This window comes from Triturus cristatus, chromosome 6 (genome assembly GCF_964204655.1).
Source record: "Triturus cristatus chromosome 6, aTriCri1.1, whole genome shotgun sequence".
Classification (NCBI taxonomy): Eukaryota; Metazoa; Chordata; class Amphibia; order Caudata; family Salamandridae; genus Triturus; species Triturus cristatus.
In genome coordinates, this window is record NC_140589.1 from 1756071812 (window position 1) to 1756097498 (window position 25687).

Below are 25687 nucleotides of genomic sequence, written 5' to 3' on the forward strand. Positions count from 1 at the left end.
TCCAAGCAAAATGGCCTATTGACCGTTTTAGATTCAATTTGCATCACACCTTTGTCTGGTCATCCCCATCCTCTTGTACACGACATTTTCACCATCAAATTCCTCAGACGAATCACCATTGCTGATTGAGGTCTCAGTTACGTTTATTTGTTTGGGGCTACTTGTCTCATGAACAGATTTACACACCTTGGCGAAATGCCCCTTTCTCTTACACAAAGCACACTTTTTATCAACAGCAGGGTACTTTGGGTAAATTCCCAAACTGATTCCTATTCCCACAACCGTACCATTCTATGACTTTCCTCATGGAGTCCCCTTTCTTATCCTTACACTTCAGAGAGTCACTTCCTTAGGAAGTGTGTACCTGTGATCCAGGAGACATCTGTTCTTTGTACAGTTCTGTCTAAGGTTAAGGCATCTGTGGTCTTTTCTTGAAAATTCCTTTTTTTTTCCACAATCTGATCCCTGATCATCTCTTCTCCAAACCCCCCAAAAACTACAGGTAGCAGCTAAGATTCTTTTTTATTAATTTTGTATACATTTTTTTATTAAACTTTTGTCTGCTGCAGTATACAGTGTTTCATACACAGGAGCATTGGTAGTATACAGAAAACTTTACATTTCAAATTTACTTTTCAATATTACATCATTGCCCTGGTTAAGCATTTGATAGTTGGTACCAGCCTCATCTCACCTAATGCCATTCTTTTTATCCTCCCTCGTACTTCACAGGTCTCCTAATCCACCCAACGGTTCCATATTTTGCCCATTTTCGAGGGCTGCCTCTACTCTCTAAGACTACCTTTTCAGCTACTCTGCAATAGGTCATAGTCAGACTTCCATTGCCCACTCTCGGGGGGAGGTTCGCCCCCCCAGGCCCTACTGATATTTCTCTTGGCCACCATTGCTGCCACCATTAGCCACATTTTCTGATACTTTTGCCATGTCTGCTCGCCCATTACTCACAGGATGTGTCATCTGGCCTCTATGGAAATTTCTTGCCCTAGTACTTTGGACATGATTTATATAACGTTTTCCCAGTATTTCTGTATAACTGGGCATCCCCAAATGATATGGAAAAAGGTGCCCCTTTCGTTGCACTCCCTTGTGCACAGGTCTGTAGGGTTACGACCTAACTTATATATCAGTACTCATGTAAATTAAGATCTGTGCAGGATCCTTAGCTGTTCCAGTGGAAATCTCTGGCTTATTGATTATCTTCCGATATATTAAGGATGTAGCCTTTTCACAGATCGGGTCCAGTAGAAGCCGATCTTCCAGGGGGTTATATTCTGGAAGTTGCTCCCCTTCTCTGATATGCCTTTGGAGTACAAGCTGCGGCTAAGATTCTTAATGCGCTGACATTCACCAGACAACTGTTGCCTAGCATAAAAGTTATGCCTTCCCATGATAACCTTTTTCTTTTTCTCAAAACGGGCATTAAAGGTTTTGATGGCTGTGGCATTTTCATCCAAAACATCCCCCCTCCCCCAACACACTGATGCTAGGTAGATGTTTTAACACCTTCCTGCCCTCTGGACTTAAGGAATGCCTAAAATAGCTAATTTCTTCTTCTGCGTCAAAACCTCCCTTTTTATGGCCTCCAAATGAGGTCACATGCTCCTTGTAAAGGTTTGCTTTTGGACATTACATCTGTGCTCTGATTGGCCACTGTATCTGGTGTTTCTATTGAGCTTAGGGCTTTGTTTCTGATTGGCTGCTAGGGCTAGGATTGTGATTGGCTGTAAAAGCCTGGTGTCCTATTGGTCCTAGGGCTTAGTGCTAGTAGTGTGATTAGTTAGGGTCAGGGCTAGGTTTCCAATTGGACACAGTGGTTACCTGATCACTAGGGCTATTTAAGATCAGGGTTCAGGGTGTCTCAGTCCAGCCTGTTTTGCCCAGGTCAGGCCTAAGGCCAAGCATGCTGCACATTTTCCCATTCACCAGCCCCACCATACGCCATCCACATCCATAACCAGATTAACACACTTCCAGCAAATGTACTCGGCTCTTTTACTAGAAACAAACTATACACACATTTCAATGTCTCAGCACCCACTACACAACCCCACAACCCACACCTTTACACCCTTCTAACCCAACTACCACACATTTGCAACTTCGCTCACACACAAAACACCACTCTATCCTATACCAAATGACCAATCCACTCATCACAAACACAACCCAAATCCACACCACACATGACTATACTCCATCCAGACTCACACTCTCTGCTCTAATTACGTCTTACAGACCACTTTTTGTCACCAACAAGCCTATACACAGTCTTACATCTTTTCATCCACCAACACCCTCCTCTTCTTTTTACCAAAAAATAATAATCACACAACCCTTACATTCCAATCCACCACATGTTACATCTATTAGCAATCAAATCTACCACAGACACTTTTAACTCTTGTTCAGCCCCTCTCACACAACACAGACACTCTTTTCCAAAACACATCACCACCCCCTTTACCTTGCAACTTCCACTCAGCAACAATACTTTACATACAAATGTTTCTCAGAAAACAATTACATCATCACCTCCTCTCACTACTCCTCAAAAACAAAACATAACACAAACTCCAGCACAACAAAATCTCACACACACAACACCTCACAATACTTTCTGTCACAAACTAGAAACATGCACCCACTCCAACCTTCCTGGCTACAGAAATAATACACACCCTATACCGCCTCCACTGCCAAGCTTTCTCTCTTCCCCACCCCTTGCACATTTACAGTAACACACAACTCTCTTTTGTCTGACTCTCCTCCATTGGCCAATTTAGAACCTTACAACATTACCCACGTGCAGCACCACCACCCCTAACTAATACAACTTCCACCCTAAACAGACACAAAAAAATATGCAACTTGCCACTGTTTGCAAGTTTGCATCTCCATGTCTACTGCACAACAAAGCTACTCCACAAAAACAGCACAATTCACCAACTCACTCTCAACCATCATTACCACCACCTACACACGCAGACTCATCAAAATGTCTTCTTAGCCTGCTGGATGGGGAACACGATACAGAACAGCTACACTATTGCTATTCTCATACACCTAATACTAGCACTAAGGACACACCTGATGCAAGCACACACAACACTGCTCACTCTTGTAAAAAACAAAATCCTACCATCACCAAGGCACATTCGCTAAACAACCTACTAAGAAATGCTCAACTGCTCTAAAAAAACAAGCATCCCATCTACAACCTTCCCACTGGCACACAACCTGACTTACTCTTCATCACTGAATCATGGTTGGGAGATGACATGGCTCCAGTGTTGCATGAAGGCATTCCTCTAGGCTATCACGTAGGCAAAAGAGGAGGTGGCCTAGCTGTATTCAAGAAAAGATTAAATATTACTAAAGGTGATGACATCTCCATACAAGGTTCACCAGATGTAACCCTACACCATTTTCCTCCTGTAACTGCCTGCTCCTTTGCAGACCTGCTCCTAGCAATGAAACATTCCCAGACACACTTCTAGACACAGTTTCAAACCTTATAACACTTCGCTCCAATCTATTCATTCTTGGTGGGCTAAACATTTGGTTTGACAAACCCAATGTGTCCCATCCAAAAACAATCATCACTGGCCTAGACGCACTGAACCTACATCATATCTTCTACAAACCCATACACATTGCTGGGTACATAATAGATGTCATTTTTGCAAATACAGAACTAGTTACCTTTCAAACAATTACTCCAGTCACATGGTCAGACCACAATTTGCTTGCTTTCCAACATAAAACAACACAAAGAAACACACCTAAAACAACGTTACATGCATCCACCTATCGACCAGGGAGCAAACTAAATGTTGCATACTTAGAAATACAACTAACATCCAGTACAGATCTAGACACAATACATTCAGTTCAAAAACTATACGAGTGGCTGCAGGAAACTTTTGATATCCTAATACCATTAAGAACAACACAATAGAACAAAAGAAAACAGGCCCCTTGGTAAAATACAGAGATAAAAGAGATAAAACAAAAGATTAGAAATCTGCAACATTACTGGCTCAAAACAAACACAAATGAAGACAAACCTAACCTACAGAGACATGACAGATTATACAAGCCAGCAATCAAAAAAGCAAGAAAAAATACTACTCAGACAGAATTAAAAATGCTAAATGTGCAAATAAAGAATTCTATAAACTTCTCACCAAATATTGTAAACCAAATTGCCTAGTAGGAGCTAATCCCATTACTTAAGTATTCACAGACAAACTGGCAAATCATTACATTACCAAAGCACACACCTTGGACTCCTATTTAAAACAAAGTAAAAAACGACAGCAGCAACCCTTTTCCAAAAAAAACCTCTAAGAGTAGGCTAAACCTACCTCTGCATTCCTTCCAACAAATATCACACAATTAAGTTATGGACCTGGTAAAAGCAAGCAGGTCTGCCGGCAACCCTTCTGACCCGTGTCCTCCACAAACCTTCAAGAAAATTCTTCTAACTACCTCTGCTGCCTCACCAGCAAGAAGAATCATCAACAATTCCTTCACTACAGTATTATTTCCAGAAGTTCTAAAAAAGTCATTCATAAGCCTATTACTAAAGAAAACAAACCTGGACTCGCTTAACCCAAACAACTATAGACCGATTCCAAATGGACCTTTCTTGGGCAAAGATATATAAAGAAAATCAACAGCCTAGATATCTCAATTTATTGAAGATAATTCCATACTTACAGGATTCTGTCCAGGAAGAAGCACAGAATCTGCCATCTGGAATTACCTTAAGAACACAGTTGACCAGAAAGGGGTTGCTGCACTACTTCTCTTGGACCTCTCAGCTACCTTTGACACATTTGACCATGACACTATAATAGAAAGTCTCTAAAAAGCCGGAATAGAGGGACCGCTCTCGACTGGATCACATCCTACCTTCAAAACAGACCTAATCCATATGTCCTCTTTGTCATTCAAACTGTACTTTATAAAACCAGGGGTCCCTCAAAATCTTTCATCTCACCCATGCTCTTCAACATCTATATGAAGTCATTACTGTCCCTGATCAATCAATTTCACCTCACATGCTATAACTGTGCAGATGACACACAAGTACTCCTTGAACTGGAAAGCCCCAAAGACATTGGAAATTCACAAATTTTCAGTTGCCTCAGAGTTGTTGATCAGTGGATTAGATGGAGCCATCTAAATGGAATGCTTCCAAAATGGAAATACTCACACGTGGTGATTGGAAAAGCTATGACCTACTTGTCACCTAGCCTGATGATTGTTGAACACTGCCTAAAGTAGCAAAGGAAGCAAGAAACCTCAGAATTACAATGAACTCAAAGCTATCAATGAATGCCCAAGTGGACAAACTAGCAAGATCAAGCTTGGTTACTATAAAAACCATGCAACGCATCTTCCCCCACCTGGGATTTCCACACAAGATCCAGGCTACTATCTCTCTTTTTATGTCTAAACTCATTTAGGCCAGTAGCCTTTACCACGGATCATCTTTAACAATTATGAAAAGACTACAACTGATTCAGAACTCTGCTGCTATACTACTCTTATATATAAATCCACAAGCCCACATATGCCCTGCCTTCAAGGCTCTACATTGGTTACTGGTTGCTAGAAGATCCACATCCAAGCTTCTTTGTTTCACCCCCAAAGGGACACATGGAACAGGACTGCTCTTCATTAGGAATAAAATCACCAAATGCATTCAATAAGGGAACCTCTGCTCAAGAATGGCACCTCGCTTCAAAATCCCACCATACAAGAAAAAAAACCATAGTTAGCACATCCTTCTCTGTTCAAGCAGACAGACTATGGAACTCTGTACCCCCAAACATAAGATCCACCGATAACTACCTTATCTTCTGAAGACTACTCAAGAGTAGGCCCTTTCCCAAATAACCGCCATACTCAAAAATAGATGTAAAGCCTATCCCTGTGTATATAGGCATTTATTTGGACTATATATGTGTACGCACTTATGTGCGTTGCTTTGTATAAACATGTATATTTATGTTTATAAATATGTAGATATTTGTTAGTTCTGCTTTACAAATGTACATAGTACTTATAGTTATATTATTCTGTGTTTAACATGTATATAGGTCACTGCATGAATAAGTAAATCTTTATCATAACTATCTACAATTGCTTCACTATTGAATTACAACATTTTATTTAAAACAAGTGAATTAACTTAAAGTACAGCAACACTTGAAAGTCTGAGTTTATTAACTACAATTTAAATCTACATATATTACTTTCCTTATACATATATACTTTTCATTTACTTATGTATCTTTATATGTATTACTTTACTTCTAATTCAGCCTCTCCAATACACAACCCTATATCTTACCCTATGGCTCTCTCAGTATATCCTCTACCTGAACCCTCTGACTCATCCCAAACCTCATTCTACTACTCTCCCCAATGCACTACCGTATTTTTCATTCTATACCTCTCTCAATCTGTTCTCTAGCTCCACTCTCTGACTCATTCCAAACCCTTCTTCTACTATGATCTACAAAATAACCCTTTCTAGACTCTTCCTTCCTCTATCCCTGCACGCATCATTTCATACCTGTTTTACTATTCAGATCTCCCAAACAAGCCTTTCTAAACCCTTCTCTCTGATTCTTGCCTCTGCCAGCTGCCCTTTACTCATCCCAAACCTCCTCCTACTGCTATGAGCTCAGAAAAAACTCTTTCTAGACCGTTCTCTCTTCTATACCTCCACTATCCTTTTCAATCCAACTAACAGACTAACATTTCCACCGCTCAAATTAATTTCCTATCTCCCTACACTAATTCACCACTAATCCTCTTTGGGTTCCGGAGTAGCTAGCTGCTCTCCGAAAAAGTACTTCAGTGCCTCATCAGGGGTAGTAAGAGCTATATAAATGCAATTACAATTGAATTGGGTTTACACATCAACATTATTGGGGTGACACCTGGTAGAATCCTTTCACCCAAGAAGGGAATGCACCCTCTTTGGAGAAAAGGAGAACTAGTAAGTGTCTTTCAATCTTCTTTTAATGAATTATGCTGTATTAGATCAGGAGTATTATGAATCAGACAAACCTGTCAATTAATCTCTTATCTGCAGGTGATAATAAATCGAACCCCACCCTCCTATCCCTAATCAACACACACACAATAGTTGGTATTTTTATATCACAGGATTATCAAACATATAATATCTATCAGATTTGATCATTATAATTTCAACAACTCACTTGGATAATATGCAGAATAAAGCAAAGGTTAGCCAAATCCCAATCATGTTTCATTATACATCCCTCACCTTTTAATCTATTCCCTATCCAAAGTATCTAGATATTGTCAGCCATTTTACATATAAGGTTGTACTGATTCACAGAGCTCTAATTTGCTTCTTATAGACTCAAAAAGCTGGAAGGTTCTTGAGGTATTTTCATTGATAATGAAAATAATCTTAGTTGGCATGTTGTTATTCTCAGTTTCTCAGCGTGATATACACCACCACATGTTAATTTAACTGCTACACACAATGATATAGTAAACATGAAGTTAACAGGTAGAGCTAGATCTGTAGTTAGTTATGAAAAAGATATGTGTTTGCATTTAGTAGATGATTGTATTAGCATCATGAATGTCAAGGATTGCTATGTCTGCAAATACCATCTTAGGTTTCATAGGGTACAGTATACTCTCAATTGCCTCTCTTTAATGAATTATCCTGCAATATTTATGTTAGTTATTTTCGTAATAGAGACCTTTATTTACCATATCATTCAAATGTCTACGCTTTGTTGGAGAACGTCCTGTAACTGAAGATCCTGGCAATTGTCTAACTTTTTCTAAATGCCTGAAGGTGGTTATCCAAACTAATTTGAACACTTATCAGACTAAAATGAGTTTGTGTGCAGTTTGAATGAAGAACAGCGTTAGTTTATTAAAGAAGAACGTGAAAGAAGGGTGAACATTTAGAAAAATTGGTAGGATGTGAAATTTAAATGCAGACTGAGCCTGAATAGAAATGTTCCTTGTGTTCAAAGATATATCTTATATTGATAATGAAGATTATGAAATGAGGAACGCTGTGTACAGTGCAGCAGAAATCACACAGTTTTAGTTCAAAAGAATTAGTTGGAGAAAGTGAGTGCGAAAGGAGTTATATTGTAAATGATGAGTTTTTAATTGATGAGTTGTCTGTATCCAGAGGAATGTATTATATGTATAGTAAGACTTCCTATTGTTTAACCTTCCTCGTAATTGGGTAGGGAGTAATTATTTAGTGTTGGTATTTCCACAAGTTTACCCTATGAACGAAATAAATGATGTTGTAGGTTTAAAAAGAAACATGAATTTGGTGCTATGATTCCATCTATTGGTGTGGTATTGAATAACGTGACGATTTGGAGATTGTCAGCACTGGTTGATCGACTTGCCTTTGACAATAAACCAGCATTAACTGAAATAAACGAGGAGTTAATGGTTATGCTTGCAATCATTATGCAAATCCACCTTGCATTAGATTTTCTTCTCTCTGTGGAGGGTGGAGCTTGCTGTATGTTAACGGTGCAACAGGGCTGCTCCTTTATTTCTGAAAGTAGTACACTTATTGATGCTTACATAACAAACGTATCTAATACCTCTTGTGAAGCCCAAGCTCTTGAGGATAATGGATTGTTGAAATCAGTTGGGTTCTGGTTTGTTAAGATTGGAAAGGGATTTAGGAAGCCTGGTGAGTGGTTTGATATTTTTAGAGGGAGTGTATTGCGCTCTGTTCAAACCCTGATGATGTTTGTGTTGATTTGTGCAATCGGTTTCATTTTCTTGCTTAAACTATTTGAGGAAATTTTGTTAAAATTTGGTCTAAATTGTAGGTGCAATCTACTGTTTTCTGTCAGGGACTTCAAATAAAAGGAAGAGAGTTTTTTTTAACTGGAAGTTTTAAAGGTTAAAGCCTGTGATGTCATCATGATGTTGGAAAAATCGAGATGCAAAAGGCAGAAGGTGATGCATGCTGTATTATGAAATATAATAGTGGACTATTGCTGAGGATTATCATCATCAGTGGGGGGAGTTTGTTAGAGTTTTTCTTTAAATTAGAAATAGATGTGTGTAATATTATGGTGATTTGCAATTGAAATGAAAAAGCTAAGATGAGTAGAATTTGTTTTATGGCCTACTGCTAACTAGACCTCAATGAGGCTTCGACTCCATTTTATAAAATGTGGCTGCTGTTTCATATTATTCATTATGTGTTTCTAATTCTTGTTGACACGGCTTGCAGGAAAATGTGCACTGTTTACTTTGTAATAACATGTTCTCTAAGAACACTCTGGAGGTAACCTTTAGATACTTTCCAAGGCTCTTAGGCTTTAGGACTATGTACACTTTACTGTTGCTGAACAGTAGTAAAGAGCCAGGGCTTACTCTCTAAAACATTCACTGTACGTTATCACTTCCTATTTGGCTAAGTTAACTTTTCTGTACGTCCACTGTAAATGTGGATTGCATTGTGTTTTTACACCATCTGCATACATGATAAAATATATGCCTGCCAGGAGCTCTGAAATCATGCCTACGTTCCGGTCAACTGTGAACAGAAGCTTTTTAAGATTCTAAATGTAAAATCTCTGATTTCCCTTACTCTACTTTGATAACTTTGGTATCTTTTTACTAATTATTTTCTCTCCATTTCTGTAAATTGGTATGGGAATTTTATTGTGCTGTGTTATTTAATTTAAGATTGTAGGCACTGTTTGAACTTAACACGCGCTTCTCTGTGGATTACTTGCTGCTTGTGCCATAGCCGCCAGGGGTTGAGCAGAGATTTTCTTTGTACTGTGTTTCGACATAATCATATTGGGTTTATTGATTTGGTAGGGCCCCTCTCCCAAATTAATTAATAACCCTATTTCATACCAGAGACAATAAAATATGCATGCGTCGAAGAACAGCTTCACACTCTACTCCAAACACCCACAGCTGGGAAGTGTTAAGTCAGGAGTAAAACAACAGGATGAGATTCCGTAAGTATAGCACCTATCATAAAGCTATGCCAACAGCCTCTCTAATGCATAATGTAACCTCGAGTATCTACTTCAGGTGCCCACATTTTGTTATGAAACCAACCACAAAAATCTGCATGTGAGGGCTATAAAGCACTATATAAATTCTATAGCACAGTACAATGTATTACTCCCTAAGAACGGAAGGGAACTATCTTAAATATAAACTTGAGCTTACAATCTCCATGTTCTGACAATTCCTCCCTTTCACAGAGACCACTGCCGTGAGACAGCTGTTGCTTTATAGCCTGTTATATAAGGGATAGAATTCCCCCTGCTCTACATTATAAGGATATTGCAAGTCACCAAGGAGTTCCATAAACCTATAGAGGGGCAAACCAGAAGGCCGAACTCCTTTATAAGGCTAAGTAACTCCGAGGTGACTTGCAATACCCTTATCATGTACACCTGAGGGTACTTTATCCCATATAATACACAGTCACACCATTATCTTTCCCACAAATGACTTAAAACCTTGATGTGTAACTCTCATATGGAAGCGAGAGCACGCTTGCAAATATAAATAGTACTTTTATTGTAAAATTAAAATGAAAAACCTATCGGAAATTTGTTGCAAAAAGATATTAGAAACAGACAATACATGTCAGTTTTTTTAAAAACTGCAATAGCTCAAATTTGTGAAAACAGGCAGAAAGATTCTATTTTTCTATAATTATTCAAGAAGTATGAAAAATAAATATGTTGTTTCTGCTTCTAACTGAGATACAGGAGAAGAAAGAAATGCAGTTCTTCGTGTTTGGTTTCTTTAAACAGCTGTTTTAATTTTAATTAGAACATTGGAATGTTGAGCACTCCATAGAAGACAGTAGAGTGCTCCAGGCTTCTAATGGCTGTGAGAAGCCCGGAGAATCAACACTCCAATGTTTGTTCACAGCTGCTGCTGTGAACAAAAGCCTTACGGATCCCGAGGGGATTTCAACTCTTTTGAGCTCCGTGAGTCCTTTGTTTTACAAATTAGAACATCCTACCCTCTAGGGCAGAATGCACTTCGGGCTCGGGCCCTTAACCCTGACGCAGGCCTTTAATGGCCAGTAGAGCCCACAATATCGTGCTCTAAGTCTATATTGTGCCCTACATTGCCTTCCACCCCGGACTGCTGGTTCTGGCAGTAGGCATTGCCACATCAGAACTCGACTGGAATAACTTATTACTATCGAGGTCTGACGTCTTTTCTTTATAATCGGCGACTGAGTGCATCACAAGTCTCTGATAATAGAGAAACTAGAGACTGGCGTTTATACATGGATTGCAGAATCTCATGTAATATATAAAAGTTTTACTTGAACCAGTTTCCCCTCGAATTGTGGGGAGGTGTAATAAATGCCACTTACGGCTCATGCCTAGAATTGAACCTCTGGAGAGATGAAACACACTGTTTCTTTCTGGACACTGGCACAGGCACTGCCTCTAATGAAAAAGGCAAAAATAGGAGGATTACTGAGTAGAAGGACCTTTATAGCACTGACTAGAGGAGGAGGGTGGTAGTGGCTGAGAAGGGCAAAATAATTTACTATTTTGTAGGCAGTGGAGTGCCAATACCACTGACAAATTCAAATGCTGTTGAAAAAAATCTGTTCACTTGTTACAACCTCTATCATTCAGGTCAGAACCAACAAATTAAAAGCACACTCACTACATACATGAATTTTGACACCAATTTGTGACTTGTATCCACTTCTCACCATCGAAAGACTACCTGTATATGTAATTGCTAGGTTCATAACATTTCCAATCCAAAATTCAAGCCATAGAAACATTTGAAGCACATGTCTTAAAAGTAACACATACTCAGAGACAGAAGTGAATGTTGGAATTCGTCAAGCTGTGAAATGACTGTCATGTAAACATTAATGAAATCCAGCTGTGCAAGGAATAGGAATATATATGGCCAAGATGAAAGCAGGGGTAAAAGAGGTGGAGAAATAGCTGCCTGTGTAAGGGATAGATCTTGCATGGACTAGATTTTGGTCAGCCGGAGGCTAAGTGTGTGCTGAAAGGTCAGTTTTCAAGCACAGTATGGGCGATCAGGATGGAGGGGTGGGCGGTGAGGTGACGCCCAAGCTGGGTGATGTCTTTAAAAATAAGTTTCTAAAAAAGATAGTATTATTGTTAAATAGTGGGTTCAAAAATGTAAATTATTTTCTAGGAAACATTTTAAGTGCACTTAAAAACACGTGTTTGAATTGTGTATTAGTTTAGCATACAGAACAACAGCTTATAACTTTCTTCTATAAATTAAAAAAAAACAGCTGACATTTTGTATAAGACAGGGATGCTGCGTGGTTATTGAACTATTCTGCCCTTATACCAATCCTTTCAACATTTTTGGTTTTCTCGGCTGGGGTGTTTTCGAAGTATTGAGATAAATGAGATATTATTCACTTACATAACACTCGGAACACAGAGTGAATTTTACAATTGAGAGGCTCCTTAGAGCACAGAAAGTAGCAACAATCTAACTATGGAATAGAATAAAAATGCAGAGGGCCCATGCTTATTATCTGACTCTGTTATTCAAGTCACACGATATTCCTCGAACTATAAATTGCACGGTAGAGTAGTTACTTTAATCTACAGATGCACTTAAATGCCTTAATGCATCTGTTTAATAAGGGTATTGAAGGATGTTTTTGCTACAGTTTTTGGGGGCCTTGAAACACGGTGTGGAAAAAGCATTTAGCCAGTAATAGCCCCAAGTACAGGAAGCAGCTCTTAGCGGGTTTACATTCGTTATTATAGCAATTTTGGGGCAGCATGCAGTCATTTTCAATTGCAGTGAGGTATTAAATTGCAATTACCCCCGATGTAATTGTCACACAGAATAATTCAGTGCATGCTGAATTGAAAGCATCTCAAGCTGTGGTTTTATTGTCGCGCGCAGCCACGAGCCAATAGCGAGCAGCTTATAGGAATCATTCTCTGGGGGTTTGGCAGCCATACTAGAGACAGTTATGGACGGAAGCAAGTTAAGCTTTTATTTCTGCATCTTATTCTCCAGTGTTGCTTCCTTTTTATTTGGTACAAATCCTCTTGTCAAACCAAGGGGCATATTTATTATTTTTTCATGCAACACAAGGCAGCAACCAAATTTGCTGCACAACATTGATCAAGGTGCACATAACTTCTTACCTGCTCTCAGCAGCCTGCAAGCGCCATGAGACTCGCAAGAGTGATATGTGCGCGATATAAATACCCCTGACTTGACTTGACTTGACATAACAACCGCGAGCCGTCTCTGCTAAGATTGGCACGCTGCTTCTGTCATCCTCTGCTCTGGCCCCCCTATAGGGCTTCATTGTGTGATGCACAGCGTCACACCACCCATGGTGCAGATGTGAGTGGGCACTGTCTGGCACAGGATTTGAACTGGAAGCATCCCTTTCAAGCCCAGATTCATATGCCTAGACAAACGCCGAAGATCCCACGCACGTGGACGTGTGCTGTGCGCTACTGCAAACATGCCTGAGGGAATGAGCACATTACCCCTTTTAAAGAACCGCCTCGATGAGGTATCATTTTTTGACGCAAAGCCCGGTCTGTCTATCTCAGTAGATCGGGCTTTGCAGCAAAACATACGAGTGTCTGCCCTGACCCAACTTAGTAACACCCCAGTTACACCTCCCCTCCCACCGGGTGCAAAACTGCAGAAAGAGCTTTCTGCACTTAGAAATGGGCACCTAAATATCAGTATGTAGCTTTGTACCACTTTGTGTCACCTTGCGTTACATCCTGACCGAGCTTAGCTGTAGTAAAACTGGGTAAAAAGTTACCTTTAAGGTAACAGAAGTAATACCATGTTGCTTGAATCTCTCATCAGTTATTCAATGTTAACTATTTTATATAGAACTTAGATAATTGTAAGAATGTGAGTTATTAGTGGAGCGGCCTGCACATGTATAGGCCCACAATTCTCCTTACTGGGAACCAAGAAGCCCAATGTAATGCTTGATTCCCGTAATGCTTGATTCCCTCAGGGTAGCGAAGCAGAGCAGTCCCAAGGCTACTCAGGTGAGGTGGTGTGGGCTAGTAATCACCATTCACTGGTACAGAATATTAGCACTCAATAAATGATTGTCTAGTCAGCACCTTTTCTTTATGAAAAGCAGAAGAACATTTATTACACTCATACGACTACATACTACGCAATAATTTACAAATGCACATTGTATATTGAAATTACCATTTATGACCTTTTATATTCACCCTTGACCCCCTAAAGGAGTCATGCATCCATAAAATGTAAGTTTACTGGGTTGGTCAAAGGTTCAAGAGCAGCAAACCACATGTTAAAGACATCATTTTGTACTTAAATGCACTCATCAATCAATAATAATCATGGGTAAATGCACTTATTAATGTTAAAAAAAGCGTATCCACTTAGGTCAATAATCACTGTCGGCATTATGTCAATAAAGCATTCAAAATTAGTAAAACTTGCGTCTGTGAATTTTTAGAGACTTTCCACCCACCAAAATGCAATAATAATGCCAGTCTCAAGAGGACATCAGAATTTGATTACATTATGCTTCATCCATAGATTTGGCCCATAGAGGGCACTTCAATACAAGTACCTTTTTAATACAGTTTCAGACCACAGCAATTGCAACAATACAATCAGCCCCTAGAATGCACAGCACTCCCATCTGTAGAGTGAAAGCTTCGACCTTAGGAGTGCTTGAAACACTGAGAAAATCCGAGGGGGGTCCTGGATTCTACGTCCCCGAAAACATCGGGTCATTAGTTTCATAAGAATTCCTTGGGGGTGAGCTGCTGCACTCCTGCAGTCCACCCCTCCATACTTAACATTGGTGATGCCCCTGCCTCTCTTGGGGGCCACCACAAGGGGCGAAACGGAAGTAAACTGAAGAGGTTATGGGGTGCTCCTTGGAAACAGTGACTATCTGATTAGTGGCTTTGCCTCTGCTGTGGTGTGCAGCATGACTGGCTTGGTCCTTATTATATTTTTATTCCCTGGGAGCCCAGTCGCACCCGGGACCCCTTCAAGCCATTTGCTTTTTGGGGACAACCCAGGGAGCTCACCCCAGGCTATGCCAGCCAGCTCCCAGGAAAGGCAGCATTTCCTTCGCTGCCATGGGAGCCGACAGCATCTCTCTTCCTGCCCGCTCCTGCAGGCAGGTTGCTTCGCTCAGTATTGGTCCCTGCTACCCCAGACACCCCAGACATGGGCATGTTGAGCAGGGCAGGCTCACCATCATTCGGGGGACACAATGGCACTACCCCTGACCTTGGGTGCTTAGGGGTCGATTATGGGATCCCAGCCCCTTCCATTACAATTGTGGCCTTGGGGATGTGGTCCCCGGGTCCAAAAGAGAGTCTGAGATGGGGCTCCATGCTTGTCTCCGCTCTGGAAAATTTAACCAGGACATCGTGTACAGGGCCATGGCCCATCCCGGGTGTATGTTAAAAATGAGCGACAGAGCCCCAGGCGCTCTGTCAGAGAAAGGTCAAAGGTCGCCAAACAATAAAATGTCAAAACTCTGGCCCTCTTTGGCCAATTCTGACAAGATTGGGATCATTTTACTTTTGTTGGCAAGCTCTAGCCACCAGGGGCAGTTGCAGCAGATCTCCTCACCTCGAAAGTGGTGCAGTCCTCAGGAAGCTGATTCTCTTGGCTCCCTGTTCCACCCTTCCTCCTGGTCTTTGTCTCTGCGTGCAGGCCTCCAGGGCTTTCCCCTTACTGGTCCTCAGGAGGTGGGAGGAGGCCAGCCTCACTGTCCCTTGGAGAGACCCATTGGTCCTGGGATCAAGTGGGCAGAGTCCATAGTCCTTTCTGGACATCAGGGGATTCCTCCTTCCAATTCTCCATGATGGTCTCAGGGTCCAGCAACAAAATGTAAAAATATCACAAGGCAAGAGAGAGTCTCCCCTTTGTGTAAGACTTGTTAAAGGAGAGAGGATTGCAGAAGTCAGACACCTCAGGCCAAATCCTAGGGTGCCATGTCACCTCTCACCCCTGTCCCAACCCTCCTGCACAGCATCCTGGAACAGTTCATAATGGTGCCATCCAGGACTCACTACTCTCATTTCCTTTGGGTGCCCAAGCTCTGCCCCTCACTGATATCACTAACAGGGCTTTCCTCACTAGAGTTTAAAACAGAACCCCCTCCTGTGTTTGCTCCAGAGGTCTGGGCTTTCTCCTTCGTTCAGTGGGCATGGGCAGACCCATCCTTGGTATAGTGTGACAGCTGATTAATTGATGCAGGTCATCCCCCTCTTAGCTCCACAGGATCTGAGTAAAGCACTGTTAATTGCTCTCTTTGTGTTGAGAGGCCTTTGTTCTTGCTGCTAGAGAGAAATGCAATTAACCAGGCACAGCCGGGTGACGTAAGGCCTGGGCTCTGATCCTGAGCTGAGCCAGAGAAATATGACAATTCCGGATGACCCATAATTTGTACAGATATCTTTGTGGAACTTGCAGAATTGATTTGCCTTCATAGGTTGCACCTCAGTTCCATGTGTCACTGGTTTCTGTAGGCAAAAGGGAAGCAAAACTGCACTCTAAGGAAGTTTTCTCCCTATATGTGTAATAAAGTGTCACTACCGACAAAACAGTAAATCACACTAACTTTACCTATTAGTGTACTTTAATATTATAACGTTTGGCGGTCACATGCCTGCAAGACCTGTCAACCGAAGATCAAGGAAATCCTACCGGTCCCCACCGCAGAAGATCCACCCCTCTACTCTCTCCCATGCAGTGTACAGGTCCCAGCATCTCTGGCCCTAAAGAAACCAATCCAAATCCCAGGGTGCCAGTTGAAGTTCAAAAGTCCTTGATTTAATTTCTTCAAGAGTCAATGGTCTTCTCTCTTAGAGCTGGGCACCTCCAGTGTTGCTTCCCCCAAAGCCAGGCTGTTTTCAAAAGTCTCTCCCTTGAGCCGGGTTTTTAAATGAGGGTGGTAAAGTGCAGAAGGGTGACACATCATCACTCCACCTCTGTCCCAACTTTCCTGCACAGCATTTTGTGAATTTCCAAAATGGCACAAATAAATGGTATGTTGAACGACCTTCACTGTAAGCTTATGCCCCACCCCTACCTTCCGCAACTACCTGGTACCTTCCCTCCAAAACGTCAGAGGGCAACCCCGTCTCTGACTGGCTCCAGAGGTCTGGCTATCCTACTATATTTCTGAGGGGTTAAGTCTTCCCAGGCCAGGTGCAGTGTGAAAGGCAATTACCACATACTGATCCTGCGCTCACCATCTCCTCTCCCAGGAGTAGGCTTGATTACTGGCAATTGGCCGTATTGTGTAATGTAGCCTTTGATCCTGCAGCTGGGAGGCAGATTAATTACATATTACCAGCAGGGTGTTTTAAAGCCCAAATCTAATTAGGAGCTGAGTGAAAGAAAAACGATAAATCTTGAAGTTCCACTAGGAGTACACATATCTGGAAATGAATACCATGCCTACATTCGGTATCATGATTTACCACAGGATTGGTGTACCACACTCGTCACTAGACACTACGGTAGCAAAACTGTAGTTGGGTGCAGAATTCAGCCATAAAGCATAATACAGTAAAACATTCTGCATACTTTAGTGAAGCATTGCAGATGTACATCCTCACACTATTAAGGCCCCATCATATCATGAGGCCTGCACCAATCCTTAAGTTATCTCCTCTGCAACAGGCTACCTGTGAGCAGATTCCGGGCTGAGTTAGACAGTTATCTCACACGCACACCGGGCACGTGTGCACACATGCAGTGGCATTGTAATATGGGGAATGTGGGAGTGCGGTCTGCCCTGGGTGGCACTAGATTTGGGGTGGCAGCCTCCTCCCGCTGTTACCTGCCATCTCAGGCATCAGTCTCCATTCCTTCCCGCTCTACAATGCAGACGCCGTGGGGCGGTAATCAATGTGATCTCACCAGCACCCCCCGCTCTTCAATGCTGCGGGTCCGCAACAGCAAGGAACGCCACGGTCGGCTAAAGGACTAGCGACGCCACTGCACACATGTTCATCTGCAATTCAGACCAGAGCATCTTACCCTAGCTGCATAGCATCTGACTTTATCTTAAAAGGCAGTCAATGGCGGTTAGCACACTCACTCCATTTCAAAAGGGCATGAAGCAAGTGAGACTCAGGTAGTGAGACTCACTCAGGCAAAAGTCCATAAACCAACTAGTGTAAACAGTGAAAACTCATGGGGGTTTGGGGGGGGAAGCATTTGAGAACCCATTTCTCACAATGGGTATTAGAGCACTCCCTGCTTTTTCATAAAGCCCCCAGTGTGCATTGATGTACTTGAGCTTTAATCTACCAGCTCAAAGCACAGTGATGTGAATAGCATTGGATGTACTGTGCAGAATAGGCGTGAACTTCAACGTACTGCAGGCATCACACAGGAGAGATGGATAGCAAAGACCTGACTAAAAAGCATTCTATGCACTAGATATGAGGCACTTTCCCTGTAATGTACATATCTTCATTCATGGGCGAGCCACCTGAATGAAGCACCTTTGCTGCTGGCAAGCTGGGTACCACAGAAGTCTTGGGAATACCAAGGGGATGCTGAAGACGACTGCAAACAGCCCTGCCAGCCCTCTTTACACTGGAAGCATTTTATTGAATTAATTGGCCTCTAAAGCTTTTTTAACATAAGCCATTGTTCTACTATGTCAGAAGTCTTGATTTATTGTAAGATGATTAACTGGTAATGAGTTTCTGTTTTTATAGGCTCATCCATAATGTCAGGAAGAAACATCGCTGGTTTCTTTTAAGGAACGGTTTAGGGACAACATCACGATATGTAAGCGTGAAAAATTAGCCTATTTTAAGTATATATTCAGTCTTGCAATATTTCTTTATAGTGTTGCTTGTTATTCACTTTTATTTTTTACTTGCATTGTTTAAGTCTAAACATGCAGCCAGGGCCGGACTGGCCGTAGTGGGCACCGGGCGATTCCCCGTGGGCCGCTAGGTTGGGGGCCGGTTTTGGGCCCCTGGGGGCCGATTTTGTTACCGGGGCGTTTTTGCAGCATAGCTGCAATATCGCCCCCTGTATCAAAATCGGCCGAAAACTGGCTCTGGCAAACAGCTCGGCCACGGCCCCAACCACCTGGGGGGGCCGGCCGAGCACTTTGCCAGGGCCGATTTTGGTTCCCAGTCCGGCCCTGCATGCAGCACTCAGCTGTCCAATATTAAAGTGTTTATGCTGATGTTCTTCAAGACACAGGTATGATTTTTAATTATGCTGTGTTATGTTATGTTATAACATTTGTAAAGCGCATAGGTGCCCCAGCAAGGGGCCTTCCCAGCGCTAGCCCATTGCAAGATTCAGACTGCAGCAGGCAGTTTAAAGCAGCAAGGAGAGAAAGGGACCCTAAATAGAGATAGGCCAGGTCCTCAGTGTTTTCCTGAAATGAGGATGTTTCTGGATTGTTCCTGATGGAGTGGGGGAGCGAGTTGCAGAGAGCTGAGGCCTTTTCACAAACAGAGCGGCCTCCTGCTCTTACTCTCTTAACACATGGAATAATGGCCAGATTGAGACCTGCTGAATGGAGAGGATGTGAGTGTCAATACAATGACATCAGGTTTGACAAGATAGGAGCCCCCTGGGAATGTAGAATCTTATGGGGGGTCTTAAAGTGCACGCGCCTGTCCACAAGGACTTAATGCAGTTAGCAAAGGAGGCGGGAAGCCAAGCACAATTTAGGATGGGAAAATAGTAGCCTGGCTGTCGTGTTTTGTGCCAACTGTAGTCTTCTAGATACAGATGTATTGACCAAGTATGGAGTGGTGCAGTAATCTTACTGCCTCCCAGATGCCTAGAATGTTAATAGAGGTCTTGAGTGGGGGAAGGGTCCAAGGCTGTAGCAGCTGCTACCATTCGGGAGTAGTGGGGCAGGAGTGTGGGGGGTGCGGGACAGACATTAATAAAAAATAAAAAAACTTACTTGGGCCGGCTGGTCATCTGCGCATCTTCTCCGTCCTCTTCTTCTTGCCTCCGCCGACTGCAGAGCTGTGATTGGTCTGAGTGCCGAACTACCGTGCTCAGACAGGGACTGGGAGTCTTTGGATGTTCCTCACCAGGCTGTATAAAGCAAGCCTGGTGGGGAAGATGCAAAGTGCACAGGACTGTTTGTCCGGCCCGAGAGGGCTTGCCAAGCAGTCATGCGCACTTAAGGAGTACAAACCACTCCTCTCCCTGCTCTGGCCAACCTCGCCCGAGAGCCACTCACTTCAATTGGAAATATAAAATGATGCTAAAGATATGTTATTATCATTTTATGTTTCCTATTGAAGTCAGTGGGGCGTCTCTCCTCCACCTTAGCGGAGGAGCCACCATTGGTCCACGGGTGGGAGGCCACCAGTAATCACCCAAAAGGTGGGTATCTTTTCCTAGTAGGAGAATTTCTGTTTTGCTCTCATTCAGACGCAAGCATTTGCCATTCATTCACTCTGCTACGACAAGTATTGCCTTTTGGAAATTGGCCAGGTTAGTCATATGACTGTCAGAAAAAGAAAGCACAAGCTGAGTGTCATCTGCATATGACACCAGCGCATGCCCCGAGGTCTTGACGGCCTGAGCCAGAGGTTGGATATAAATGTTAAACAAAGTAGGGCTCAGAGCCGAGAGTACTATCCAAACTATCTGTGTTTGGATAGTAGGAACATATTTTCTCGAATGGTGCAAAAACAACACTTTAAATGCACCCCTTGAACCCCTGTATTGTGTTGTGACAAGGTTTCATTCATTGTTATATGTACCAACATTGCTAACTCCCCAGCTACCCGTTCAACATAATAAAGTGTGGCTTAAGTTTGTGAAAAAGAACATCCATCGGAGTAATTCTTGTATCATTAATAATAGTATCAGCCTCTGTTGTCATATGCATCAGCATATGGAACACAGTACAACCAAACATCTGCCAGTGTGGCTGGTTTTCCACAATAATAAATTGAGGAGTAGTAGCAAGAGCATGGTGTTCGCTAGGGAGGGGCTGGGAGAGAGGGGTGGTAATTACAAAGTCACATTTTTGTGTGCACTGACGACACTGGTCAATGGTTTTTCATACCCAGTTTGTGCACCTACACTTAGTGCCAAAACTAGTGTGTAAGTGTGAAAATGAAGTGTGGAGTGTGAAACACACTCAAATGCCCAAGTGCAAGCAAGGTGACAAGACAGCTCATTGAGTTAAACACTCAGTATTTATATTCGCAGGACTATGTAGAAATGTTGACTCATCTTCTGAGGTCAGTAAATTGAGTACTGCTGAACCTGGCCCTTTTTGAAGGGTCTTCCCCCGGTTTTTGCGCTCTGTTGTTGAACCTGCTTTGTTGACATTAGGACTCTGCATACTTTGCCACTGCTAAATAGTAGTAAAGTGCTTCTTCTCACCCCCCAAAATATGGTACAATTAACCCACATCCAATTGACACATTTAATGTACTTGTAAATCACCATTAAATGGTGCTACATGTACCCAGCGTCTGTAAATTAAATGCTGCTGAAGCGCTCATTGTGCCAGCCACAAACATAGCCTTTTTAACCATGTCTCAATGGGCTTGTTCCCACACACACAAAGCACGCTCACTCCATCCGTTTGTCACCATAGACTTTTTGGAGCCTTGACAGGGAAAGGGAAGAATTTTCCAGAACCAGATGTGGGGGTATTAAAGGGAATCCCCCACTTTAAAGGCTGGCAAAAGGTATACATATGGTACCTCCAAAGCCAGTCTTCAGCACACTCATGGACCTGTGGACATTACAGAATAAGGCCTACCTTGTTACCCATAGGAATGCCCTGGTGCTTTTTGCCTGTCATGCTCTCAGAGAAGAAAGGCCAGACCTACTCCCTTCATCCCAGGCAACATGAGTGACTCTATGGGTTAGGTGCGTGACCTCTTATCTGAGCTACAGAGACACAAAAAGCTTCAGAGGTCTCCCTGAAACTCCCCAGTTAACTTGCTGCACTTGACCTGCCTGGACCTGAAACTGGATCGCCTGAGCCCTGCTGGCCTCTGCTCGAGTTAGTCCTTGACCACCGAGAGGCGTCTCCCCAGGTACTGTAACCTTGGCTGGTATCAGAGAGGACTCCTCCTTGCCTAACTAAAGGTTCCATCAAACTTGGTGTGAAGCCACACAATTCCCCACAAAGCATCTCAGAACAGCTGAGAATTTCATTGGAATTGATGCTGAGAAATGCGAAACCTTGCAAAGCAGCGCCGCATAGACCGTGCACCAAGGAGATAAGCTACAACTCCTAGTGGCCAAACTTGGGGGCTCAGCAAGCTCAGCGCAAGGATAATTTTTGCCGGCTAGCGCTGAATTTTATTGCTGAAATAGCGTGCTATCAGCAACGCTTATCTCAAAAGCAATAAAATTCCAGGTGCAAGCTGCCAAATGTGCGATTATCGCTGGAAATCCAGCGATAATCGCATAACGTTTGGCGATACCTTGCTGATAGGGCAGGGCAGACTTAACCATGATATCCACCTTACATTGGATATCATGGCTAAGTCAACCTAAAAGCAGGCGTAAGGAAAGTAGCGATAACCGCGGCTAGCACTACTTTTCTTATCGCTATGCTTGTTAGCCTGCTCATTGATGATTGGAGAAATGTCGGTTAGCGACATTTCTCCAGTTATTTTAGGACGAAACGCCCACTTTGCATCTCATTAGAGATGCAAAGCTGGGCGTTGTTGTGACAGGCGCTAAGTCAGCAAAACACGCAATAGCGTGTCTTTGCTATAAGGCGATGACATTATTCATAATTTCATATCGCCTCCTTGATGATATGCTCCTGGATCCTGTTCCCAGCCTCCACTCCATCAACCTGAGCTTGTGACTTTGCCCCAGTCCAGCTTGTTCAGGTACCCTCAGTTGTCACTTTGTGGCCCTACCTTTATACCATTAATATCCATTATCTCCAGTTCTACCAATTGGTTTTTCATTTTTCTTGTATAATTTTATTCATTAAAATGTACTCTGTTTTTCTAAATTGTTGTGATATTTTTCTTGTGTTGTGTTTTCACTTTAATACTGTTTGTTTGCTGCATACATACTTTAGACATTGCCTCTGAGTTAAGCCTGACTACTTTTGTGCCAGGCTACCAGAGGGTTAATCACAGGTTCATTTAGTGACTTATGTGCTTCACCCTGACAAAGATTGAGGTTGTTGCTTGAGTGGGGCTTTCACCCCCTAGAGTCAAAAACCCAGTTTCTTACAGTGTCACTAATTTATTAATTAAGGCAATACTAACACTAGTTATTTATACCTTTGACCCTCATTATGAGAAGGTCAATAACTGCTGCAGTATTGATCACATACGATAAAATGTGACTCCACTGCGACTCAGTTTAGGATGTGTTAAATACCACCTATTTATGAGTTATACCCCGATAATGGGGAATAGCATGCAGATGTTGGTGCTTATTACACTAAAATCCATATATCCCCGTCTTAACCGGGCATTTTCCCCTAATAAGAATTAATATCAGGATGTTTAACCTTCAAAATGTATCCTAGAATGTGATTTTTATTCGTAATTCCTATTTGTGTGGTAACAGCAGTTACTGCACATATTGGAATATATTGGCCAACATATACTCAGCTCCTTTCAGCTTCATCACAACTACCCTCATAAATTCCTACACTTGGACAATCTGCTGTTCATGCAGGAATTGGGCATTATGAGTCATGTGGAATTTAAGTCATTATTTACATTTGAATTTTGAAAGGACAATTCTGCAGAATATGTTAGAGATTAACTCTGGGCAATGAACTCTGAAATGTTAGTGATTAACTCTGGGCAATGAACTCCGCTCCACTGCCGGAGTTTGCAGATATTTGTTAACTACGCATTCCATGGGAAACACAGCATTCAGGCAAAAACTCCATTACTCTGTTACTCCACATAGCTAATGGAGTCAGCTACTAAACTACACCCACAAATGCTTTGTAAAAGCAACTTTATATGCTAAAAAGCATGTAAACAATTCACAAAAGTGAACTTTGAATATGAAAAGTATCAGGCAATGAGAGAGGTGATGATTTTGCCCCCCCCCTCACCTAGGGGGAGGACCAAGCAGATACCTTGAACACAAAGAGCATATCATGCTGAACGATTCAGTGGTGGTCCCATCCTCTTAGGACCAACCCAAGCACAGTTATAGGAAAAAATACAATCCCAACCAAAGGCCCTGCAAAGCATTATGGGACAAGATTAGCAGTGGGCAGTGAATATTATAGTATCCAATATAAAAATAATTCTACAAAGAGCTGCAGTTCAACTAGTCGTTGCTAGGTGTCCCTCACAAGTCAAATGCAAAAGCATTGAAATTATTACATCAAGCTGCAGTTCAACTAGTCGTTGATAGGTGTCCCTCAAGCAAATGGTTTGCTGTGCTAACATTGACATCTTCATGTTATTCAGTTACAAGCAGCAGAGATGTAAACAAATTTTAAAAAATTGACCACAATTTGTGCATGTTTCTTCTGTTTTTTCTGGTTTCAACCTGCATGTACTGTGTGGTAGAAACAGGTATGAAACCCATAGCTGAACCTATAAAATCCACACATATCTGAAAACTAGACAAAATTCAGCGGGGGCTATTATTGTAGCTTGCTCATGGTTTTCAATACGAGCCTAACTGTTAAATTAACTAATTGGTAAAAAAATAAGTAGGAACAAATAGCAATTGGTGACAACACTATCATTCTGTAATATTCTGACTCAATGGTAGATTTGCAAAAGGGATATGCCACTTCACATCCTTCTGGTTGCAGGGATATATAATGTTTGCTGTCCAGAGCATGTGCTGCCAAGAACCAACAACTGAGCTCAGCTTACAATGATTTTTCATTGTGTACCAACCACACAGCAAGTCATATGGTTAAATCTAATTAATGAAAAATCAATATAAAGACACCTAGTAACGACTAGTGGAGCTGCAGCTTCATGAAAGGGTTTCAATGCTTTTGCATGTGACTCGTGAGGGACACCTAGTAAAGAATCTCATATAGTATATAATCTCAATATGCTCTGGGGGCAAAAATACTGACAGGGCCCGATATCAGAACTAGCCTCTCCAGCCTGTCTTTTTTATGTATGTGGAATTCGGCACATTGCGCTGCTCGTGCTGATTTTTAGTTCCGGGAGCTTGTTCTGCATTGTAAAATCAGGGCAAATGGCACCAAGCACCATGCCAGAGGGTGCTGTTTCTTTCCGCCACTCGAGTAGATTTTCTACTCCAGCGGCATCTTTCACAGCACAAACGGTCGCAACGTGCCACGAACGCCTGCATTGAGAAATATAGGAGGGAGGCATTCTAGTGTTCGAAAATCGTGCTAAGGGATGCAGTTTCTCGCTTGCACCCTCCAACTTAATGTTGGCTAGCTACATGTGAGAAAAAACTTCACCATGAGGTGGTTGGTGGAGTTTTGCCAGAACTCCGCATTCCAAGCAGGACCCACAGCAGTCCCCCCAAGCATATTGCAGCCTCAAGCCAGGTTGTGGTGGTGCAATTGTGGGCTGACCGCGCAACTTGTAATGGGGTGCTCGAACCGCTGGTGCGGCGGTGTCTGGACTGCCACCACTGCGCCACC

General features: G+C 42.3%; 1 protein-coding gene across 2 annotated transcripts in view; it reads left to right on the plus strand.

The window, feature by feature from the left end:
* Positions 1-25687, plus strand: part of GALNT14 (polypeptide N-acetylgalactosaminyltransferase 14) — a 1097368-nt gene that overhangs the window by 557754 nt on the left and 513927 nt on the right. The window lies entirely within an intron of this gene.